At 43.6% G+C, this 8,374-nt stretch overlaps 1 non-coding gene across 1 annotated transcript; it reads left to right on the forward strand.

The window, feature by feature from the left end:
• Positions 1–7,633: 7,633 nt before the first annotated feature.
• LOC136455665 (small nucleolar RNA R71) lies at positions 7,634–7,740 on the forward strand. Its single transcript, XR_010759149.1, has one exon. It is a non-coding gene; the product is annotated as a small nucleolar RNA R71 (small nucleolar RNA).
• Positions 7,741–8,374: the final 634 nt, after the last annotated feature.

Consider the following 8,374-nt stretch of genomic DNA (forward strand, 5'->3'; position numbering starts at 1 on the left):
GGATGAGAGTGCGGCTACAAGATAGTCCCAACTCGCCCGAGTACAGCTACAAGATAGCTAACACTCACCTTTCCAGGTTCTTCAACCACGGATGAGAATGCGACTACAAGATAGTCACAACTCGCCTGAGTACGTCTACAAGATAGCTAAAACACATCGTCCCGAGTTGCAAAACTCGAATACGGTTATCAAGCCAACGCAAGCCAAGGATACGCCGAAAGAAAGGACTGGCTCACATCCAGCATTCTACGTGCCGTACTTAGCTAAAAATGCTAAGCTACACGCCGAATCGAGGAGAAAGAACTCGGAAAAGCCGTACACAGCCGCCTACTCAGATTTTGACAAAAGGACAAAAGACAAGGCAAAAAGGAGCCACGAAGAAGCAAAAGCTAGGATGAAGCCTAGACATATATACACAAATCAAAAAACATTGTTTGTTACAACCAGACCACACAAAGGTACAACAATGTTCAAGCTTCATCATTTGCAGGAGGGAACTGCATATCCATATGCTCGACAAACTGTCTAGCCAAGTCTTCAACTTCAGACTCCACCTGCTCGACCTTGTCCAAATATCCTTGGCTCTCAGCTTCTTCAACAAGCTTTTCGAGAGGAGTCGATGGAGCAAGAACCCAGATATGAAAAAAAATGTTCTTGACACAGGCATGGGCAGCTTCTTTGAGGAAATCCTGGAGACGAACGGGGATCAACGAGGCAAATTGACCCCACGATTTCCCTTCATCCTCTGACATCCAAAGAAGATTGGCTATCCACTAGGAGGATCGACACAATTTTTTCCAGTTCTCCTCAGCAACAGACAACTTGGCGGTCAGATCCTGCACCGACTTCAAAGCCTACAAGATTTGCTACTCATTCCAACCTCACAAACCAACATATCCATGGCTAGGAATTTCAAGCTCAACACTTCAACTACACTGGATTGCAAACATGATCGCCAGGAGGGTATTTATAAGCCAAGGAGCGGTGTACATGGACCAAGTGAACAAACTAAACAACCTGGCAGCACCTAAGAAAGAGGACACAGACAAGACGTGACTACTCAAGACTGCCAAAATGCTTCACATGGAGCAACAGGGCACCCTGACAGCATATCCAAAGGAATATCCAATCACTGTGCAATCTGTGAGCACGATGCCTTTACTCTTCAACGGCCAACCACCACCAACCTCTGACAAGTCAGAAATAGCATTAAAAGCTACAGCTACCTGAGTATTTTCCAACGGACCCTTCGTCCAACGGACCCTTCATCCGAGTTCTTTCCACTAAAAAAAGAACCCGACGAGAGGCTGCTGCAGAGTACGTATCCTCAAGAGAGATTTTCTAGTTTTTTCTTCAAGGCAAGAGTTGTCAAACAACATAGGATTCAAGACCAAGAGGCTCGGGGGCTACACTCAACAGGACCACTTCAAGGCCTCACGACGAAAAGAACCAGGACCGAGCTATATCCGAGTTCTTTTTATAAATAACCTGGGTATATGCTCGGGAGCCTTTCGATGAAGAATCGGAGCAATTTCAAGACAGGACCCTCCAGCTTCTTGTTCCAAATAGCAAGAGGCTCGGGGGCTACACTCAGTGAGTGCACTTTTTCTTCGAAAAAGCGCACGTCACCAAGAAGACTTCTTCAAGACAGACCACTTCGAGGCCTCACGACGAAAAGAACCCGGACCGAGCTATATCCGAGTTCTTTTTTATAAAGAACCCGGGTACATGCCCAGAAACTACTCGACGAAGAATCAGAGCAATTTCAAGACAAAACCCTCCAGCTCCTTGTTCCAAATAGCAAGAGGCTCGGGGGCTACACCCAGCTGGGTGTGCTTTTTTCTTCAGAAAGAACACACCACTCGAAGATCCCAGGAAGCGCTACATGGTTTCACTCAAGAAAGTACTCGGACAACGCTTGTTTCTACTCGGCAAGACCTGAAGGAACAAGACGAAGCTTCTAGAGCTCAACCATGAAGTGCTCGGGGGCTTGTCGATACGGGACCCACGGGATACCCCGCAAGGAAGAGAGGAGGTCTAGTTTGATTAGGATTCCTCTCATGTAATCCTAGTAGCAATACTACCCTGTAATCCTATTAGGACTCTACATTGTAAACCAATTAGGATTCTGGCCTCCTGACTATATAAAGGAGGGCAGGGCTCCTTAGTTCGGTACGACAATTGTACAACACAACACTTTACGATCAATCCAACGCAAAGGCTACGGCCGACTGGACGTAGGGCTATTACTCGATCTACGATCGAGGGTCCGAACCAGGATAAATCGGCTGTCTCTTGCATTAACCGTCGAGTTCCGCATACGCTGAAGTCCGAACATACTGCCCCGGGGACCCCCGTGGCAGGCTATCGGTGGTCAAACATCGACAAGCAGTTCTAGACCAGATTTTATCAACTAGCAAGCTTTACTTAGGGTTAAACACGTCCTGACCACGTGCTATCTTCAATCAAGATTGAATCAAAACGGCTAAGCTAACCAAAACCATCGTCAAAGCGAAATGTAAATAGGAAAAAGTAACAAGACAATGATTTGAAGAGATATAAAGCCGATCTGTTTCAATCTTAATCGGGCAAGGGGTGATTTTGTTATAAATAGTAAGAAACTAATTATAATAAGATTGATAACTAGCAAATCTATTAAAAATAGTAAGGAAACCCTACCATAATAGATTTAGCCGATAACTAATCCGTATTAAAATTTGTATGAGATACCGGACCGCTACAACCGTATAAATTTTGATAAGAATCGAGGGTAACTTGTATCAGTAATTGTAAGAGATACGAGCCAGACCGATGCAACCTTACAATTAACTGATAATAACTAACTTATACCAAGCTTATAAGAGGTCGTGCCTAACCGATGCAGCCTTACAAATAAAATATAAGTCGTGACGGATATTCATAGACAAATCGGAGGTCGGACTTAACCGATGGCAGCCCTCCTTGCCGAAAAACTCGCTAAGATCTACTATACTCCTACTCCTATTCCTAAGGGGTGATGTAAGGCGAAAAGTAAAGGGACTAATTTTTGATTGATCGCTGAGATATCTATTACAATAGTCAGGGTTTAATATTTATATCCGAGGCTTTGACTCTGATCAGCTACGTAACCCATACAAAACTTGCCTAACAAGATATATCTAAATAAAGGAAAATATTAAGATACATAGACTCTAGTGTTTCTTGTATAGAGTCCTTCCTGATGAAGCTTTGTTGACTAACGTTTCTTTGCATTGCGTCCTTGAATCCACCGTGCATGTGTATCTGTACAACATGCCTGCCGATCTCCATGTGACCTTGCATCCAAGCTACACACGTAATAATCTAGGATTTTGTCTTGATGTTTCCATCCGAGCAACGTGGCCGAAATAAAATATGCTTTTCTTTGCTTTTTATGTATCCTGATGCCTCCGTATTGCACGTGTACTTACCACATATCACCTATACGTGGCCAAATATGCTAATTGGCCATACGTGCACGAGTACCTCCAATAACCGAACATGCAGGGTCTAGTGATCACGTATACACGTATATCTCTCCTTTGCTTTAATCTTGCTAGCAACCACGTCAAGCTGCTGTACCTGGAATCCTTGCATGCTATTTGGATACGGAAAACTAAATCTCTTCTTTTTCAGAATAAGGTTACCAAATTTTTGTGTAAACAGCATGTATGGCCGCTAGCTCTCCTCCGGTCTCCTGCTGGTACTGCTGAAAGTTCTGCACATGTGCATGAAAGTCATGGTGAAGCGCGGTGGTGTCGAGGCAGATTGCGTCCATCTGGTGCTGTAGGAAGCCTACATCACGCTCCCAATCTCCAGGAATGGCTGAAGTGGAGTGACGTCCTGCATGAGGAGGGGGATATCCCTCTAAACAGGACAACTGCATATCACTGCGACCTGCAAAATGAGAAGGGCCTTCTCCAAATGGAGGAAGCCACTGTGAGCCTCCTGCTGAGTGCAGCTGTGATCCACCATGCTGCGGCAGGTCCTAGGGAGAGACCCCTTCTGGCTCCTGCTGCCAGTGCTGCTGATGCCACTGAGATCCTCCCGCCTCCTGTGAACCAGGTGAGGCAGCCCAAGCACCCCACTAAGATGAGTGCTCCATGCCCCGGTTAAGAGCGTCTTGAACATTTTGTTCGGCCTAAGCTTGTGCGGCAGCAGCTTGTCTTGTCATCCTCCTTGTCACCTGCATTCCACTTGCAATCCTACGGTTGTATGCTTCTATTGTTTCCAACGGGATAGTTAGTCGGTCAACATTACTTAACCAATATTCCGTGTTGGGCAAACGAATTTCATTGACACACCCACGATAAGTCATGACATAAGAATCATTCTCTTGATCTATTTTTAGCATGTGCGCTTGGAAAAGGTGATCATAATTAATTAAAACCCTATCAAGCAATCCCATGTTTCTTGCAAGTCTAGTGATTAAGGAGGTGCACTCAACATATTCATCACATTGAAAAGTTCCTAGCCAATAATCTATCATGCCAATGACATGAGAAATACGAGTTTTATTTAGCATGGCATACATGATTTTCATTTCATCAACTCTAACGGTACGGAGATCATTCCTAGGAAACAATGTCATAGCAAGCCATCGGTGCATGAAACACAAAGTGGGATTATGAATTTCACTAGTCCTAGGTTGAGTAGAGCTATCTTTGTCACTAATTTCTTTCCAAAAGTCTACTCGATCAAATCCTTCTACGACTCTATCCAAATTATGATCGCAATTTTATCAAAGCCTAGCAAGACACTAAATTATTTCTAAGTGTAGGTATATTGCTCACCAAAAAAATCTAAATGTGACATGCATAGTGGTTCTAGTGAGCGTGCATAAAAATTCTATGGTGAGTTCCCTACACCCATCTTCATTTACACGCCAAAAATTTTCCCATCCTATTGTATAGAAAATAACTTGGAATTTGGTGATCATACTTTTGCGATTTAAGAAGTCATGGTCGTAGGTGTGGGTGTGATAAAATGTTCGGTCTTTGATGATTCGGAAAGCTTGCCTCTCGCGATCATCCACCAAGATGATTTGCTCATCACTTGTTAGAACGCGAATTGTTGCTTCTCCACTCTCTTGGCTTGCTTGGTCAACGGACATGGCATCGCTGCCGTGGTTGCTTTGGCTTCCCGCCACAGAGTTGTCATCCGACGGGAACCGAATGTGCTTGTTGGCCTTCTTCTTGCTACTTCCAATACCCATGGCACCTTTGAATTTCTTCATGATCATACAAGCAAGAGCAAGCTAGAAACAAGATAGGGATTAAGGATTAGTAAAACAAATGAGCTACTCCCTTGTGTGATAAGTGGATCACCACTACGATGTTTCTCCTTTCTCTAATAATTCATTTGCTTAGTGACTTAAGCAAAGATGCTCATGGTGTGGAGTACGAAGGAGAGAGGAGGACTGGAACTTTAGCTCTTGGAAGTGAAAGTGTTGGTGGTGTGTGTGTGTGTGTGTGTGTGTGTGTGTGTGTGTGTGTGTGAGCTTCACAAGGACATGAGTGAGTGGAGAGGGAAGCAAAGTGCCAAAGGCACCAGAGTAGGGCGCCAGTCGGCCCCCCTTGGTGGCAATTCTGCCATCCCTTGCATGGATTCCCTCCTAGATGCCCTCACAAGTGTGCCACCAGGTGAATGAGTGAACGGAAAAGGCCAAGAGGTGAGTGAATGGATTGGAAATGTTGGAGGCATGGACAAGGTGAGTGGAGGGTAGAGAACAAAGTGGCCATCAGATTCTTTGCCTTGGCCTTGCTCTTCACGTGCATGGAGGAGTGAATGGAGGTGAAAGGAGCCAAGAGGGGGCAGAGGTGGGGCCAGCTGATGGCCAAGAGTGGCCGGGTGGCCACCTAATCCCCCCTTTAATGAATGTCGACTTTTAAGCAAGGTACTAAGCATGTTTTGACAAGAAATGATGATGCTTAGTGAAAATAAATAGGGATTAGATGCATACCTTTGCTTAACTCACCTCGATTTAGCTCCTCGGATTCCTTCCATGCCAAATGACAGAATCATCATCATGCCCATGCATGATAGATATGTCGGGATGGTTTAATTCCACCGACAAACATTGCTCCGGTCTCAGCTTGAAGTGGAATATTTCTTCCTTGCCATTTATATTGAGATGAATTTCTCTGGCTCCAACATCAATGTGAGCATTTGTCATACTCAAAAATGGTATTCCCAAGATTAGTGGTGTTGTTGTATCGGCACTAATATCCAACACCACAAAATCTACAGGTACGAAATAGCTCCTTATCTTGACAGGAATATCCTCCGCTATTGTCGCAGGATATTGGGCTGATTGATCGACTAGCTGTAAACACATTGTGGTTGGGGATAATGAATTATGATTTAATTTATCATACACTACCTTTGGCATGACGCTGACGCTTACTCCAAGGTCGCAGAGGGTTTGATAAAATTGATGGGCACCGATGGAGCATGAAATAGCGGGACTTCCTAGGTCCTTCTTCTTTTTAGGCAGCTGATTTAATATGGCTACACTGCACTCCTCGGTCAATTTCACCATCTCTAGGCTTGGCAACAACTTCTTTTTGTTGAGTATATCTTTTAAATATTTGGCATATGTGGGGACCTGCATAGCGTCAATTAACGGTATATGTACATATAATTTTTGAATTACCTCGATGGATTTCTTGAATTGTTCATCCTCCGTTGCCCTTCGGTTGCGCTCTGGAAACGGCAATACCTCTGTGTCATAGAATTCATGGGGGATTGTCTTACCTTTTTCTTGGAGCTTGACGGGGGCTTCTTCTTCAGCTAGGACTTCGATTACTACTTTCTTGTTCGTTGCTCCAAGATATGGTGGATCACGAGTGGTTTTTCCACCTCTTGTATTTATAGCATTACTTTTTCATTATGTGAAATTTTTGAAATCATAGTAGCTAATTGATTTTCTAGATTTTCATTAAAGTTAAGCTGGTTTCCTAAAGATAGAGAAAATTCATCAAGTCTAGCATGAATATCTCCTAAGATCCTATCATGGTCAAGCAATTTAGCATGAATTTGCTCATTGATTTTGGCTTGACTAAAAGCAAGATCTCTAAGAGACGAATAATCAGAAGGATGAGTGGGTGAATTACCTTGGTTAACTCGTGGATTCCATCTCTGGTAAGACTAATGTGAAGGTGGTCTGTATCCACCGTCATTGAGAAAGGATTTAAGGTCTCTATTAGGGCAGGCATCACTAGTGTGATTCATGCCTCCACATTTTTCACAAGATAGGCTTACCTGTGGTAGCTTGGCTGCAAAATATTCTAGCACAGCACAATCTCTTTTCCAATTTGCTCTTTCTTCTAACTTATTCAAAAGATATTCCATATATAAAGAATTAACTTCATAACTATAGGACATAGCTTTTAGATGTTCATCGGTCCATCCTTAGTTTTCTATCATCTTCTCGATCAACTCAGCTTTTAGATGTTCATCGGTCCATCCTTGGTTTTCTACCATCTTCTCGATCAACTCCTTTGCTTGCCCTACCTTCAGGGAGAAGAATGCTCCTTCGGTAGCAGCATCAAGGTGTTGACGGGACTCTATTGAAAGTCCGTGATAGAAATTTTGGATGAGCAGCTAGTCCTCCATTCTGTGGTGAGGGCATGCTTGGACGTACTCTTGGAGTCACTCCCATGCCTCCAGAATAGATTCTTGGGCTTGGTGTTGAAAGTTAGAAATTTTGCGATGAAGATGATTTGTTTTTCCGATAGGGAAGAACTTGACGAGGAAGTCGTTAGAACACTTCTCCCAAGTATTTAAGGTTCCTGCGTTGGAATAAAACCAATGCTTTGCTTTTTGAGCAATGAAAAGGGAAAAAATCGGAGTCAAATGGCATCTTGTGAGGCTCCTCTAATTGAGATTGTGTTGCAAATCTCTAGAAAATTCTAAAGATGAGCATTGGTGTCCTCGGAAGGTTTTCCATGAAAAGGAATTGCTTGTACCATAGTTATTAGTGATGTCTTAAGCACAAACTCTTCTTTTCCGCTAAGAATATTAGGGCCTACGGCTACATTGGAGATAGTAGGGAAGGAATAATTGCGAATTGCCTTAACAGATGCACCGGACTGGTTGATGCAGTACTGCCAGGATGAATAGGATTGGTGGGTGGAGGTTCTGAAAAGACTGGCTCATTTTGTGGAGGATTTGAATGGATCGGAGGGAGGTTTCTCCGAGGAGGGGTGAGATTAGCTCTCGCCCTTCGAAGGAGAGCCTCAGGATTGTCCTGAAAATCTTCCAGCAAATTAAATCCACCCATGCTTGACTTTGTCTATTACAAAGCAAACATGAATCTAAACTAGGAAAAATCACTAAAACTATACTAACCAAA

Source organism: Miscanthus floridulus, chromosome 5 (genome assembly GCF_019320115.1).
Source record: "Miscanthus floridulus cultivar M001 chromosome 5, ASM1932011v1, whole genome shotgun sequence".
In the NCBI taxonomy this organism is placed as follows: Eukaryota; Viridiplantae; Streptophyta; class Magnoliopsida; order Poales; family Poaceae; genus Miscanthus; species Miscanthus floridulus.